Source organism: Somniosus microcephalus, chromosome 4 (genome assembly GCF_052327205.1).
Source record: "Somniosus microcephalus isolate GS21.2 chromosome 4, FLI_Smic_1.0, whole genome shotgun sequence".
In the NCBI taxonomy this organism is placed as follows: Eukaryota; Metazoa; Chordata; class Chondrichthyes; order Squaliformes; family Somniosidae; genus Somniosus; species Somniosus microcephalus.
The window spans coordinates 123,320,360-123,336,689 of record NC_140990.1 but is presented as its reverse complement, the minus strand read 5'-3'; positions in this window follow the sequence as shown (position 1 = coordinate 123,336,689).

The window sequence follows — 16,330 nt, the reverse complement described above, 5'->3', positions numbered from 1 at the left end:
TCCAGTTCCTTCTGCTCTGCTCCAACATTCCAGAGTGAAGCCCAGTGCAGAGTCCAGTTCTCTCCACTCTGCTCCCTGCCAGAGTGAAGCCCAGTGCAGAGCCCAGTTCCCTCTGCTCTGATCCAACATTCCAGAGTGAAGCCCATTGCAGAGTCCAGTTCCCTCTGCTCTGCTCCATGCCAGAGTGAAGCCCAGTGCAGAGTCCAGTTCCCTCTGCTCTGCTCCAACATGCCAGAGTGAAGCACAGTGCAGATTCCAGTTCCCTCTGCTCTGCTCCAACATTCCAGAGTGAAGCACAGTGCAGTGCCGAGTTCCCTCTGCTCTGCTCCAACCTGCCAGTGTGATGCCCAGTGCAGAGCCCAGTTCCCTCTGCTCTGCTCCAACATGCCAGAGTGATGCCCAGTGCAGAGCTTGGTTCCCTCTGCTCTGCTCCAACATGCCAGAGTGAAGCCCAGTGCAGAGTCCAGTTCCCTCTGCTCTGCTCCAACATGCCAGAGTGAAGCCCGGTGCAGAGTCCATTTCCCTCATCTCTGCTCCAACCTGCCAGAGTGAAGCCCAGTGCAGAGTCCAGTTCCCTCTGCTCTGCTCCAACATACCAGACTGAAGCCCAGTGCAGAATCCAGTTCCCTCTGCTCTACTCCAACTTACCAGAGTGAAGCCCAGTGCAGAGTCCAGTTCCCTCTGCTCTGCTCCAACATACCAGAGTGAAGCCCAGTGCAGAGTCCAGTTCCCTCTGCTCTGCTCCAACCTGCCAGAGTGAAGTCCAGTGCACATTCCAGTTCTCTCCGCTCTGCTCCCTGCCAGAGTGAAGCCCAGTGCAGAGTCCAGTTCCCTCTGCTCTGCTCCATGCCAGAGTGAAGCCCAGTGCAGAGTCCAGTTCCCTCTGCTCTGCTCCATGCCAGAGTGAAGCTCAGTGCAGAGCCCAATTCCCTCTGCTCTGCTCCATGCCAGAGTGAAGCCCAGTGCAGATACTAGTTCCCTCTGCTCTGCTCCACCATACCAGACTGAAGCCCAGCGCAGAATCCAGTTCCCTCTGCTCTACTCCAACATACCAGAGTGAAGCCCAGTGCAGAGCCCAGTTCCCTCTGCTCTGCTCCAACATACCAGAGTGAAGCAAAGTGCAGAGTCAAGTTCCCTCTGCTCTGCCCAATGCCAGAGTGAACCCCAGTGCAGAGTCCAGTTCCCTCTGCTCTGCTCCAACCTGCCAGAGTGAAGCCCAGTGCAGAGTCTAGTTCCCTCTGCTCGGTTCCATGCCAGAGTGAAGCCCAGTGCAGAGCCCAGTTCCCTCTGCTCTGCTCCAACATGCCAGAGTGAAGCACAGTGCAGATTCCAGTTCCCTCTGCTCTGCTCCAACATTCCAGAGTGAAGCACTGTGCAGTGCCCAGTTCCCTCTGCTCTGCTCCAACCTGCCAGAGTGATGCCCAGTGCAGAGCACAGTTCCCTCTGCTCTGCTCCAACCAGCCAGAGTGAAGCCCAGTGCAGAGTCCAGTTCCCTCTGCTCTGCTCCATGCCAGAGTGAAGCCCAGTGCAGAGTCCAGTTCCCTCTGCTCTGCTCCATGCCAGAGTGAAGCTCAGTGCAGAGCCCAGTTCCCTCTGCTCTGCTCCATGCCAGAGTGAAGCCCAGTGCAGATACCAGTTCCCTCTGCTCTGCTCCAAAATACCAGACTGAAGCCCAGCGCAGAATCCAGTTCCCTCTGCTCTACTCCAACATACCAGAGTGAAGCCCAGTGCAGAGCCCAGTTCCCTCTGCTCTGCTCCAACATACCAAAGTGAAGCAAAGTGCAGAGTCAAGTTCCCTCTGCTCTGCCCAATGCCAGAGTGATCCCCAGTGCAGAGTCCACTTCCCTCTGCTCTGCTCCAACCTGCCAGAGTGAAGCCCAGTGCAGAGTCTAGTTCCCTCTGCTCGGTTCCATGCCAGAGTGAAGCCCAGTGCAGAGTCCAGTTCCCTCTGCTCTGCTCCATGCCAGAGTGAAGCCCAGTGCAGAGTCCAGTTCCCTCTGCTCTGCTCCAACCTGCCAGAGTGAAGCCCAGTGCAGAGTCCAGTTCCCTCTGCTCTGCTCCAACATTCCAGAGTGAAGCCCAGTGCAGAGTCCAGTTCTCTCCACTCTGCTCCCAGCCAGAGTGAAGCCCAGTGCAGAGCCCAGTTCCCTCTGCTCTGCTCCAGCATTCCAGAGTGAAGCCCAGTGCACAGTCCAGTTCCCTCTGCTCTGATCCACGCCAGAGTGAAGCCCAGTGCAGAGTCCAGTTCCCTCTGCTCTGCTCCAACATGCCAGAGTGAAGCACAGTGCAGATTCCAGTTCCCTCTGCTCCGCTCCAACATTCCAGAGTGAAGCACAGTGCAGTGCCCAGTTCCCTCTGCTCTGCTCCAACATGCCAGTGTTAAGCCCAGTGCAGAGCCCAGTTCCCTCTGCTCTGCTCCAACATGCCAGAGTGAAGCACAGTGCAGATTCCAGTTCCCTCTGCTCTGCTCCAACATTCCAGAGTGAAGCACTTTGCAGTGCCCAGTTCCCTCTGCTCTGCTCCAACATTCCAGAGTGAAGCACTGTGCAGTGCCCAGTTCCCTCTGCTCTGCTCCAACATGCCAGAGTGATGCCCAGTGCAGAGCACAGTTCCCTTTGCTCTGCTCCAACATGCCAGAGTGAAGCCCAGTACAGAGTCCAGTTCCCTCATCTCTGCTCCAACCTGCCAGAGTAAAGCCCAGTGCAGAATCCAGTTCCCTCTGCTCTGCTCCAACATGCCAGAGTGAAGCACAGTGCAGATTCCAGTTCCCTCTGCTCTGCTCCAACATTCCAGAGTGAAGCACTGTGCAGTGCCCAGTTCCCTCTGCTTTGCTCCAACCTGCCAGAGTGATGCCCAGTGCAGAGTTCAGTTCCCTCTGCTATGCTCCAACATGCCAGAGTGAAGCCCACTGCAGAGCCCAGTTCCCTCTGCTCTGCTCCAACATACCAGACTGAAGCCCAGTGCAGAATCCAGTTCCCTCTGCTCTACTCCAACATACCAGAGTGAAGCCCAGTGCAGAGTCCAGTACCCTCTGCTCTGCTCCAACATACCAGAGTGAAGCCCAGTGCAGAGTCCAGTTCCCTCTGCTCTGCTCCAACCTGCCAGAGTGAAGTCCAGTGCACATTCCAGTTCTCTCCGCTCTGCTCCCTGCCAGAGTGAAGCCCAGTGCAGAGTCCAGTTCCCTCTGCTCTGCTCCATGCCAGAGTGAAGCTCAGTGCAGAGCCCAGTTCCCTCTGCTCTGCTCCATGCCAGAGTGAAGCCCAGTGCAGATACCAATTCCCTCTGCTCTGCTCCAACATACCAGATGGAAGCCCAGCGCAGAATCCAGTTCCCTCTGCTCTACTCCAACATACCAGAGTGAAGTCCAGTGCTGAGCCCAGTTCCCTCTGCTCTGCTCCAACATTCCAGAGTGAAGCCCAGTGCAGAGTCCAGTTCCCTCTGCTCTGCTCCAATAAGCCAGAGTGAAGCCCAGTGCAGAGTTCAGTTCCCTGTGCTCTGCTCCATTCCAGAGTGAAGCACAGTGCAGAGCGCAGTTCCCTTTGCTCTACTCCATGCCAGAATGAAGCTCAGGGCAGAGCCCAGTTCCCTCTGCTCTGCTCCATGCCAGAGTGAAGCCCAGTGCAGAGTCCAGTTCCCTCTGCTCTGCTCCATGCCAGAGTGAAGCCCAGTGCAGAGTCCAGGTCCCTCTGCTCTGCTCTAACCTGCCAGAGTGAAGCCCAGTGAAGATTCCACTTCCCTCACCTCTGCTCCAACATGCCAGAGTGAAGTCCTGTGCAGAGCCCAGTTCCCTCTGCTCTGCTCCAACCTGCCAGAGTGAAGCCCAGTGCAGAGCCCAGTTCCCTCTGCTCTGCTACAACATTCCACAGTGAAGCCCAATGCAGAGTCCAGTTCCCTCTGCTCTTCTCCAACCTGCCAGTGTGAAGCGCAGTGCAGAGTCCAGTTCCCTCTGCTCTGCTCCAACATACCAGAGTGAAGCCCAGTGTAGAGTCCAGTTCCCTCTGCTCTGCTCCAACCTGCCAGAGTGAAGTCCAGTGCACATTCCTGTTCTCTCCGCTCTGTTCCCTGCCAGAGTGAAGCCCAGTGCAGAGTCCAGTTCACTCTGCTCTGCTCCATGCCAGAGTGAAGCCCAGTGCAGAGTCCAGATCCCTCTGCTCTGCTCCATGCCAGAGTGAAGCTCAGTGCAGAGCACAGTTCCCTCTGCTCTGCTCCATGCCAGAGTGAAGCCCAGTGCAGATACCAGTTCCCTCTGCTCTGCTCCAACATACCAGACTGAAGCCCAGCGCAGAATCCAGTTCCCTCTGCTCTACTCCAACATACCAGAGTGAAGCCCAGTGCAGAGCCCAGTTCCCTCTGCTCTGCTCCAACATACCAGAGTGAAGCACGTGCAGAGTCAAGTTCCCTCTGCTCTGCCCAATGCCAGAGTGAACCCCAGTGCAGAGTCCAGTTCCCTCTGCTCTGCTCCAACCTGCCAGAGTGAAGCCCAGTGCAGACTCTAGTTCCCTCTGCTCGGTTCCATGCCAGACTGAAGCCCAGTGCAGAGTCCAGTGCCCTCTGCTCTGCTCCAACTTGCCAGAGTGAAGCCCAGTGCAGAGTCCAGTTCCTTCTGCTCTGCTCCAACATTCCAGAGTGAAGCCCAGTGCAGAGTCCAGTTCTCTCCACTCTGCTCCCTGCCAGAGTGAAGCCCAGTGCAGAGCCCAGTTCCCTCTGCTCTGATCCAACATTCCAGAGTGAAGCCCATTGCAGAGTCCAGTTCCCTCTGCTCTGCTCCATGCCAGAGTGAAGCCCAGTGCAGAGTCCAGTTCCCTCTGCTCTGCTCCAACATGCCAGAGTGAAGCACAGTGCAGATTCCAGTTCCCTCTGCTCTGCTCCAACATTCCAGAGTGAAGCACAGTGCAGTGCCGAGTTCCCTCTGCTCTGCTCCAACCTGCCAGTGTGATGCCCAGTGCAGAGCCCAGTTCCCTCTGCTCTGCTCCAACATGCCAGAGTGATGCCCAGTGCAGAGCTTGGTTCCCTCTGCTCTGCTCCAACATGCCAGAGTGAAGCCCAGTGCAGAGTCCAGTTCCCTCTGCTCTGCTCCAACATGCCAGAGTGAAGCCCGGTGCAGAGTCCATTTCCCTCATCTCTGCTCCAACCTGCCAGAGTGAAGCCCAGTGCAGAGTCCAGTTCCCTCTGCTCTGCTCCAACATACCAGACTGAAGCCCAGTGCAGAATCCAGTTCCCTCTGCTCTACTCCAACTTACCAGAGTGAAGCCCAGTGCAGAGTCCAGTTCCCTCTGCTCTGCTCCAACATACCAGAGTGAAGCCCAGTGCAGAGTCCAGTTCCCTCTGCTCTGCTCCAACCTGCCAGAGTGAAGTCCAGTGCACATTCCAGTTCTCTCCGCTCTGCTCCCTGCCAGAGTGAAGCCCAGTGCAGAGTCCAGTTCCCTCTGCTCTGCTCCATGCCAGAGTGAAGCCCAGTGCAGAGTCCAGTTCCCTCTGCTCTGCTCCATGCCAGAGTGAAGCTCAGTGCAGAGCCCAATTCCCTCTGCTCTGCTCCATGCCAGAGTGAAGCCCAGTGCAGATACTAGTTCCCTCTGCTCTGCTCCACCATACCAGACTGAAGCCCAGCGCAGAATCCAGTTCCCTCTGCTCTACTCCAACATACCAGAGTGAAGCCCAGTGCAGAGCCCAGTTCCCTCTGCTCTGCTCCAACATACCAGAGTGAAGCAAAGTGCAGAGTCAAGTTCCCTCTGCTCTGCCCAATGCCAGAGTGAACCCCAGTGCAGAGTCCAGTTCCCTCTGCTCTGCTCCAACCTGCCAGAGTGAAGCCCAGTGCAGAGTCTAGTTCCCTCTGCTCGGTTCCATGCCAGAGTGAAGCCCAGTGCAGAGTCCAGTTCCCTCTGCTCTGCTCCATGCCAGAGTGAAGCCCAGTGCAGAGTCCAGTTCCCTCTGCTCTGCTCCAACCTGCCAGAGTGAAGCCCAGTGCAGAGTCCAGTTCCCTCTGCTCTGCTCCAACATTCCAGAGTGAAGCCCAGTGCAGAGTCCAGTTCTCTCCACTCTGCTCCCTGCCAGAGTGAAGCCCAGTGCAGAGCCCAGTTCCCTCTGCTCTGCTCCAACATTCCAGAGTGAAGCCCAGTGCACAGTCCAGTTCCCTCTGCTCTGCTCCACGCCAGAGTGAAGCCCAGTGCAGAGTCCAGTTCCCTCTGCTCTGCTCCAACATGCCAGAGTGAAGCACAGTGCAGATTCCAGTTCCCTCTGCTCTGCTCCAACATTCCAGACTGAAGCACAGTGCAGTGCCCAGTTCCCTCTGCTCTGCTCCAACATGCCAGTGTGAAGCCCAGTGCAGAGCTCAGTTCCCTCTGCTCTGCTCCAACATGCCAGAGTGAAGCACAGTGCAGATTCCAGTTCCCTGTGCTCTGCTACAACATTCCAGAGTGAAGCACAGTGCAGTGCCCAGTTCCCTCTGCTCTGCTCCAACATGCCAGTGTGAAGCCCAGTGCAGAGCCCAGTTCCCTCTGCTCTGCTCCAACATGCCAGAGTGAAGCACAGTGCAGATTCCAGTTCCCTCTGCTCTGCTCCAACATTCCAGAGTGAAGCACTGTGCAGTGCCCAGTACCCTCTGCTCTGCTCCAACCTGCCAGAGTGATGCCCAGTGCAGAGCACAGTTCCCTCTGCTCTGCTCCAACATGCCAGAGTGAAGCCCAGTGCAGAGTCCAGTTCCCTCATCTCTGCTCCAACCTGCCAGAGTAAAGCCCAGTGCAGAGTTCAGTTCCCTCTGCTCTGCTCCAACATGACAGAGTGAAGCCCAGTGCAGAGTCCAGTTCACTCTGCTCTGCTCCAACATACCAGACTGAAGCCCAGTGCAGAATCCAGTTCCCTCTGCATTACTCCAACACACCAGAGTGAAGCACAGTGCAGAGTCCAGTTCCCTCTGCTCTGCTCCAACATACCAGAGTGAAGCCCAGTGCAGAGTCCAGTTCCCTCTGCTCTGCTCCAACCTGCCAGAGTGAAGTCCAGTGCACATTCCAGTTTTCTCCGCTCTGCTCCCTGCCAGAGTGAAGCCCAGTGCAGAGTCCAGTTCCCTCTGCTCTGCTCCATGCCAGAGTGAAGCCCAGTGCAGAGTCCAGTTCCTTCTGCTCTGCTCCATGCCAGAGTGAAGCTCAGTGCAGAGCGCAGTTCCCTCTGCTCTGCTCCATGCCAGAGTGAAGCCCAGTGCAGATACTAGTTCCCTCTGCTCTGCTCCAACATACCAGACTGATGCCCAGCGCAGAATCCAGTTCCCTCTGCTCTACTCCAACATACCAGAGTGAAGCCCAGTGCAGAGCCCAGTTCCCTCTGCTCTGCTCCAACATACCAGAGTGAAGCAAAGTGCAGAGCCAAGTTCCCTCTGCTCTGCCCAATGCCAGAGTGAACCCCAGTGCAGAGTCCAGTTCCCTCTGCTCTGCTCCAACCTGCCAGAGTGAAGCCCAGTGCAGAGTCTAGTTCCCTCTGCTCGATTCCATGCCAGACTGAAGCCCAGTGCAGAGTCCAGTTCCCTCTGCTCTGCTCCAACTTGCCAGAGTGAAGTCCAGTGCAGAGTCCAATTCTCTCCGCTCTGCTCCCTGCCAGAGTGAAGCCCAGTGCAGAGTCCAGTTCCCTCTGCTCTGCTCCATGCCAGAGTGAAGCCCAGTGCAGAGTCCAGTTCCCTCTGCTCTGCTCCATGCCAGAGTGAAGCCCAGTGCAGAGTCCAGTTCCCTCTGCTCTGCTCCATGCCAGAGTGAAGCCCAGTGCAGAGTCCAGTTCCCTCTGCTCTGCTCCAACCTGCCAGTGTGAAGCCCAGTGCAGAGTCCAGTTCCCTCTGCTCTGCTCCAACATTCCAGAGTGAAGCCCAGTGCAGAGTCCAGTTCTCTCCACTCTGCTCCCTGCCAGAGTGAAGCCCAGTGCAGAGCCCAGTTCCCTCTGCTCTGCTCCAACATTCCAGAGTGAAGCCCAGTGCAGAGTCCAGTTCCCTCTGCTCTGCTCCATGCCAGAGTGAAGCCCAGTGCAGAGTCCAGTTCCCTCTGCTCTGCTCCAACATGCCAGAGTGAAGCACAGTGCAGATTCCAGTTCCCTCTGCTCTGCTCCAACATGCCAGTGTGAAGCACAGTGCAGTGCCCAGTTCCCTCTGCTCTGCTCCAACATGCCAGTGTGAAGCCCAGTGCAGTGTCTAGTTCCCTCTGCTCGATTCCATGCCAGACTGAAGCCCAGTGCAGAGTCCAGTTCCCTCTGCTTTGCTCCATGCCAGAGTGAAGCCCAGTGCAGAGTCCAGTTCCCTCTGCTCTGCTCCAACCTGCCAGACTGAAGCCCAGTGCAGAGTCCAGTTCCCTCTGCTCTGCTCCAACATTCCAGAGTGAAGCCCAGTGCAGAGTCCAGCTCTCTCCACTCTGCTCCCTGCCAGAGTGAAGCCCAGTGCAGAGCCCAGTTCCCTCTGCTCTGCTCCAACATTCCAGACTGAAGCCCAGTGCAGAGACCAGTTCCCTCTGCTCTGCTCCATGCCAGAGTGAAGCCCAGTGCAGAGTCCAGTTCCCTCTACTCTGCTCCAACATGCCAGAGTGAAGCACAGTGCAGATTCCAGTTCCCTCTGCTCTGCTCCAACATACCAGGGTGAAGCCCAGTGCAGAGCCCAGTTCCCTCTGCTCTGCTCCAACACACCAGAGTGAAGCAAAGTGCAGAGTCAAGTTCCCTCTGCTCTGCCCAATGCCAGAGTGAACCCCAGTGCAGAGTCCAGTTCCCTCTGCTCTGCTCCAACCTGCCAGAGTGAAGCCCAGTGCAGAGCACAGTTCCCTCTGCTCTGCTCCAACATTCCAGAGTGAAGCCCAGTGCAGAGTCCAGTTCCCTCTGCTCTGCTCCATGCCAGAGTGAAGCCCAGTGCAGAGTCCACTTCCCTCTGCTCTGCTCCAAAATGCCAGAGTGAAGCACAGTGCAGATTCCAGTTCCCTCTGCTCTGCTGCAACATTCCAGAGTGAAGCACAGTGCAGTGCCCAGTTCCCTCTGCTCTGCTCCAACATACCATTGTGAAGCCCAGTTCAGTGCCCAGTTCCCTCTGCTCTGCTCCAACATGCCAGAGTGAAGCACAGTGCAGATTCCAGTTCCCTCTGCTCTGCTCCAACATTCCAGAGTGAAGCACAGTGCAGTGCCCAGTTCCCTCTGCTCTGCTCCAACATGCCATTGTGAAGCCCAGTGCAGAGCCCAGTTCCCTCTGCTCTGCTCCAACATGCCAGCGTGAAGCCCAGTGCAGAGTCCAGATCCCTCTGCTCTGCTCCAACATTCCAGAGTGAAGCCCAGTGCAGAGTCCAGTTCCCTCATCTCTGCTCCAACCTGCCAGAGTGAAGCCCAGTGCAGAGTTCAGTTCCCTCTGCTCTGCTCCAACATGCCAGAGTGAAGCCCAGTGCAGAGTCCAGTTCCCTCTGCTCTGCTCCAACATACCAGACTGAAGCCCAGTGCAGAATCCAGTTCCCTCTGCTCTTCTCCAACATACCAGAGTGAAGCCCAGTGCAGAGTCCAGTTCCCTCTGCTCTGCTCCAACATACCAGAGTGAAGCCCAGTGCAGAGTCCAGTTCCCTCTGCTCTGCTCCAACCTGCCAGAGTGAAGTCCAGTGCACATTCCAGTTCTCTCCGCTCTGCTCGCTGCCAGAGTGAAGCCCAGTGCAGAGTCCAGTTCCCTCTGCTCTGCTCCATGACAGAGTGAAGCCCAGTGCAGAGTCCAGTTCCCTCTGCTCTGCCCAATGCCAGAGTGAACCCCAGTGCCGAGTCCAGCTCCCTCTGCTCTGCTCCAACCTGCCAGTGTGAAGCCAAGTGCAGCGTCTAGTTCCATCTGCTCGGTTCCATGCCAGACTGAAGCCCAGTGCAGAGTCCAGTTCCCTCTGCTCTGCTCCAACTTGCCAGAGTGAAGTCCAGTGCAGAGTCCAATACTCTCCGCTCTGCTCCCTGACAGAGTGAAGCCCGGTGCAGTGTCCAGTTCCCTCTGCTCTGCTCCATGCCAGAGTGAAGCCCAGTGCAGAGTCCAGTTCCCTCTGCTCTGCTCCATGCCAGAGTGAAGCCCAGTGCAGTGTCCAGTTCCCTCTGCTCTGCTCCAACCTGCCCGTGTGAAGCCCAGTGCAGGGTCCAGTTCCCTCTGCTCTGCTCCAACATTCCAGAGTGAAGCCCAGTGCAGAGTCCAGTTTTCTCCACTCTGCTCCCTGCCAGAGTGAAGCCCAGTGCAGAGCCCAGTTCCCTCTGCTCTGCTCCAACATTCCAGAGTGAAGCCCAGTGCAGAGTCCCGTTCCCTCTGCTCTCTCCATGCCAGAGTGAAGCCCAGTGCAGAGTCCAGTTCCCTCTGCTCTGCTCCAACATGCCAGAGTGAAGCACAGTGCAGATTCCAGTTCCCTCTGCTCTGCTCCAACATTCCAGAGTGAAGCACAGTTCAGTGCCCAGTTCGCTCTGCTCTGCTCCAACATGCCAGTGTGAAGCCCAGTGCAGAGCCCAGTTCCCTCTGCTCTGCTCCAACATGCCAGAGTGAAGCACAGTGCAGATGCCAGTTCCCTCTGCTCTGCTCCAACATTCCAGAGTGAAGCACTGTGCAGTGCCCAGTTCCCTCTTCTCTGCTCCAACCTGCCAGAGTGATGCCCAGTGCAGAGCCCAGTTCCCTCTGCTCTGCTCCAACATGCCAGAGTGAAGCCCAGTGCAGAGCCCAGTTCCCTCTGCTCTGCTCCAACATACCAGAGTGAAGCAAAGTGTAGAGTCAAGTTCCCTCTGCTCTGCCCAATGCCAGAGTGAACCCCAGTGCAGAGTCCAGTTCCCTCTGCTCTGCTCCAACCTGCCAGAGTGAAGCCCAGTGCAGAGTCTAGTTCCCTCTGCTCGGTTCCATGCCAGACTGAAGCCCAGTGCAGAGTCCAGTTCCCTCTGCTCTGCTCCATGCCAGAGTGAAGCCCAGTGCAGAGTCCAGTTCCCTCTGCTCTGCTCCAACCTGCCAGAGTGAAGCCCAGTGCAGAGTCCAGTTCCCTCTGCTCTGCTCCAACATTCCAGAGTGAAGCCCAGTGCAGAGTCCAGATCCCTCTGCTCTGCTGCATGCCAGAGTGAAGCCCAGTGCAGAGTCCAGTTCCCTCTGCTCTTCTCCAACATGCCAGAGTGAAGCACAGTGCAGATTCCAGTTCCCTCTGCTCTGCTCCAACATTCCAGAGTGAAGCACAGTGCAGTGCCCAGTTCCCTCTGCTCTGCTCCAACATGCCAGTGTGAAGCCCAGTGCAGAGCCCAGTTCCCTCTGCTCTGCTCCAACATGCCAGAGTGAAGCACAGTGCAGATTCCAGTTCCCTCTGCTCTGCTCCAACATTCCAGAGTGAAGCACTGTGCAGTGCCCAGTTCCCTCTGCTCTGCTCCAACCTGCCAGAGTGATGCCCAGTGCAGAGCTCAGTTCCCTCTGCTCTGCTCCAACATGCCAGAATGAAGCCCAGTGCAGAGCTTGGTTCCCTCTGCTCTGCTCAAACATGCCAGAGTGAATCCCAGTGCAGAGTCCAGTTCCCTCTGCTCTGCTCCAACATGCCAGAGTGAAGCCCAGTGCAGAGTCCAGTTCCCTCATCTCTGCTCCAAACTGCCAGAGTGAATCCCAGTGCAGAGTTCAGTTCCCTCTGCTCTGCTCCAACATGCCAGAGTGAAGTCCAGTGCAGAGTCCAGTTCCATCTGCTCTGCTCCAACATACCAGACTGAAGCCCAGTGCAGAATCCAGTTCCCTCTGCTCTACTCCAACATACCAGAGTGAAGCCCAGTGCAGAGTCCAGATCCCTCTGCTCTGCTCCAACATACCAGAGTGAAGCCCAGTGCAGAGTCCAGTTCCCTCTGCTCTGCTCCAACCTGCCAGAGTGAAGTCCAGTGCACATTCCAGTTCTCTCCGCTCTGCTCCCTGCCAGAGTGAAGCCCAGTGAAGAGTCCAGTTCCCTCTGCTCTGCTCCATGCCAGAGTGAAGCCCAGTGCAGAGTCCAGTTCCCTCTGCTCTGCTCCATGCAAGAGTGAAGCTCAGTGCAGAGCCCAGTTCCCTCTGCTCTGCTCCATGCCAGAGTGAAGCCCAGTGCAGATACCAGTTCCCTCTGCTCTGCTCCAACATACCAGACTGAAGCCCAGCGCAGAATCCAGTTCCCTCTGCTCTACTCCAACATACCAGAGTGAAGCCCAGTGCAGAGCCCAGTTCCCTCTGCTCTGCTCCAACTTGCCAGAGTGAAGTCCAGTGCAGAGTCCAATTATCTCCGCTCTGCTCCCTGTCAGAGTGAATCCCAGTGCAGAGTCCAGTTCCCTCTGCTGTGCTCCATGCCAGAGTGAAGCCCAGTGCAGAGCCCAGTTCCCTCTGCTCTGCTCCAACATTCCAGAGTGAAGCCCAGTGCAGAGTCCAGTTCCCTCTGCTCTGCTCCATGCCAGAGTGAAGCCCAGTGCAGAGTCCAGTTCCCTCTGCTCTGCTCCAAAATGCCAGAGTGAAGCACAGTGCAGATTCCAGTTCCCTCTGCTCTGCTGCAACATTCCAGAGTGAAGCACAGTGCAGTGCCCAGTTCCCTCTGCTCTGCTCCAACATGCCATTGTGAAGCCCAGTGCAGTGCCCAGTTCCCTCTGCTCTGCTCCAACATGCCAGAGTGAAGCACAGTGCGGATTCCAGTTCCCTCTGCTCTGCTCCAACATTCCAGAGTGAAGCACAGTGCAGTGCCCAGTTCCCTCTGCTCTGCTCCAACATGCCATTGTGAAGCCCAGTGCAGAGCCCAGTTCCCTCTGCTCTGCTCCAACATGCCAGAGTGAAGCCCAGTGCAGAGCCCAGTTCCCTCTGCTCTGCTCCAACATTCCAGAGTGAAGCCCAGTGCAGAGTCCAGTTCCCTCTGCTCTGCTCCATGCCAGAGTGAAGCCCAGTGCAGAGTCCACTTCCCTCTGCTCTGCTCCAAAATGCCAGAGTGAAGCACAGTGCAGATTCCAGTTCCCTCTGCTCTGCTGCAACATTCCAGAGTGAAGCACAGTGCAGTGCCCAGTTCCCTCTGCTCTGCTCCAACATGCCACTGTGAAGCCCAGTGCAGTGCCCAGTTCCCCCTGCTCTGCTCCAACATTCCAGAGTGAAGCACAGTGCAGATTCCAGTTCCCTCTGCTCTGCTCCAACATTCCAGAGTGAAGCACAGTGCAGTGCCCAGTTCCCTCTGCTCTGCTCCAACATGCCATTGTGAAGCCCAGTGCAGAGCCCAGTTCCCTCTGCTCTGCTCCAACATGCCAGAGTGAAGCCCAGTGCAGAGTCCAGATCCCTCTGCTCTGCTCCAACATGCCAGAGTGAAGCCCAGTGCAGAGTCCAGTTCCCTCAGCTCTGCTCCAACCTGCCAGAGTGAAGCCCAGTGCAGTGTTCAGTTCCCTCTGCTCTGCTCCAACATGCCAGAGTGAAGCCCAGTGCAGAGTCCAGTTCCCTCTGCTCTGCTCCAACATACCAGACTGAAGCCCAGTGCAGAATCCAGTTCCCTCTGCTCTACTCCAACATACCAGAGTGAAGCCCAGTGCAGAGTCCAGTTCCCTCTGCTCTGCTCCAACATACCAGAGTGAAGCACTGTGCAGTGCCCAGTTCCCTCTGCTCTGCTCCAACCTGCCAGAGTGATGCCCAGTGCAGAGCTCAGTTCCCTCTGCTCTGCTCCAACATGCCAGAGTGAAGCCCAGTGCAGAGCTTGGTTCCCTCTGCTCTGCTCAAACATGCCAGAGTGAATCCCAGTGCAGAGTCCAGTTCCCTCTGCTCTGCTCCAACATGCCAGAGTGAAGCCCAGTGCAGAGTCCAGTTCCCTCATCTCTGCTCCAAACTGCCAGAGTGAATCCCAGTGCAGAGTTCAGTTCCCTCTGCTCTGCTCCAACATGCCAGAGTGAAGCCCAGTGCAGAGTCCAGATCCCTCTGCTCTGCTCCAACATACCAGAGTGAAGCCCAGTGCAGAGTCCAGTTCCCTCTGCTCTGCTCCAACCTGCCAGAGTGAAGTCCAGTGCACATTCCAGTTCTCTCCGCTCTGCTCCCTGCCAGAGTGAAGCCCAGTGAAGAGTCCAGTTCGCTCTGCTCTGCTCCATGCCAGAGTGAAGCCCAGTGCAGAGTCCAGTTCCCTCTGCTCTGCTCCATGCAAGAGTGAAGCTCAGTGCAGAGCCCAGTTCCCTCTGCTCTGCTCCATGCCAGAGTGAAGCCCAGTGCAGATACCAGTTCCCTCTGCTCTGCTCCAACATACCAGACTGAAGCCCAGCGCAGAATCCAGTTCCCTCTGCTCTACTCCAACATACCAGAGTGAAGCCCAGTGCAGAGCCCAGTTCCCTCTGCTCTGCTCCAACTTGCCAGAGTGAAGTCCAGTGCAGAGTCCAATTATCTCCGCTCTGCTCCCTGTCAGAGTGAATCCCAGTGCAGAGTCCAGTTCCCTCTGCTGTGCTCCATGCCAGAGTGAAGCCCAGTGCAGAGCCCAGTTCCCTCTGCTCTGCTCCAACATTCCAGAGTGAAGCCCAGTGCAGAGTCCAGTTCCCTCTGCTCTGCTCCATGCCAGAGTGAAGCCCAGTGCAGAGTCCAGTTCCCTCTGCTCTGCTCCAAAATGCCAGAGTGAAGCACAGTGCAGATTCCAGTTCCCTCTGCTCTGCTGCAACATTCCAGAGTGAAGCACAGTGCAGTGCCCAGTTCCCTCTGCTCTGCTCCAACATGCCATTGTGAAGCCCAGTGCAGTGCCCAGTTCCCTCTGCTCTGCTCCAACATGCCAGAGTGAAGCACAGTGCGGATTCCAGTTCCCTCTGCTCTGCTCCAACATTCCAGAGTGAAGCACAGTGCAGTGCCCAGTTCCCTCTGCTCTGCTCCAACATGCCATTGTGAAGCCCAGTGCAGAGCCCAGTTCCCTCTGCTCTGCTCCAACATGCCAGAGTGAAGCCCAGTGCAGAGCCCAGTTCCCTCTGCTCTGCTCCAACATTCCAGAGTGAAGCCCAGTGCAGAGTCCAGTTCCCTCTGCTCTGCTCCATGCCAGAGTGAAGCCCAGTGCAGAGTCCACTTCCCTCTGCTCTGCTCCAAAATGCCAGAGTGAAGCACAGTGCAGATTCCAGTTCCCTCTGCTCTGCTGCAACATTCCAGAGTGAAGCACAGTGCAGTGCCCAGTTCCCTCTGCTCTGCTCCAACATGCCACTGTGAAGCCCAGTGCAGTGCCCAGTTCCCCCTGCTCTGCTCCAACATTCCAGAGTGAAGCACAGTGCAGATTCCAGTTCCCTCTGCTCTGCTCCAACATTCCAGAGTGAAGCACAGTGCAGTGCCCAGTTCCCTCTGCTCTGCTCCAACATGCCATTGTGAAGCCCAGTGCAGAGCCCAGTTCCCTCTGCTCTGCTCCAACATGCCAGAGTGAAGCCCAGTGCAGAGTCCAGATCCCTCTGCTCTGCTCCAACATGCCAGAGTGAAGCCCAGTGCAGAGTCCAGTTCCCTCAGCTCTGCTCCAACCTGCCAGAGTGAAGCCCAGTGCAGTGTTCAGTTCCCTCTGCTCTGCTCCAACATGCCAGAGTGAAGCCCAGTGCAGAGTCCAGTTCCCTCTGCTCTGCTCCAACATACCAGACTGAAGCCCAGTGCAGAATCCAGTACCCTCTGCTCTACTCCAACATACCAGAGTGAAGCCCAGTGCAGAGTCCAGTTCCCTCTGCTCTGCTCCAACATACCAGAGTGAAGCCCAGTGCAGAGTCCAGTTCCCTCTGCTCTGCTCCAACCTGCCAGAGTGAAGTCCAGTTCACATTCCAGTTCTCTCCGCTCTGCTCCCTGCCAGAGTGAAGCCCAGTGCAGAGTCCAGTTCCCTCTGCTCTGCTCCATGACAGAGTGAAGCCCAGTGCAGAGTCCAGTTCCCTCTGCTCTGCTCCATGCCAGAGTGAAGCTCAGTGCAGAGCCAATTTCCCTCTGCTCTGCTCCATGCCAGAGTGAAGCCCAGTGCAGATACCAGTTCCCCCTGCTCTGCTCCAACATACCAGACTGAAGCCCAGCGCAGAATCCAGTTCCCTCTGCTCTACTCCAACATACCAGAGTGAAGCCCAGTGCAGAGCCCAGTTCCCTCTGCTCTGCTCCAACATACCAGAGTGAAGCAATGGGCAGAGTCAAGTTCCCTCTGCTCTGCCCAATGCCAGAGTGAACCCCAGTGCCGAGTCCAGGTCCCTCTGCTCTGCTCCAACCTGCCAGTGTGAAGCCAAGTGCAGCGTCTAGTTCCATCTGCTCGGTTCCATGCCAGACTGAAGCCCAGTGCAGAGTCCAGTTCCCTCATCTCTGCTCCAACCTGCCAGAGTGAAGCCCAGTGCAGAGTTCAGTTCCCTCTGCTCTGCTCCAACATACCAGACTGAAGCCCAGTGCAGAATCCAGTTCCCTCTGCTCTACTCC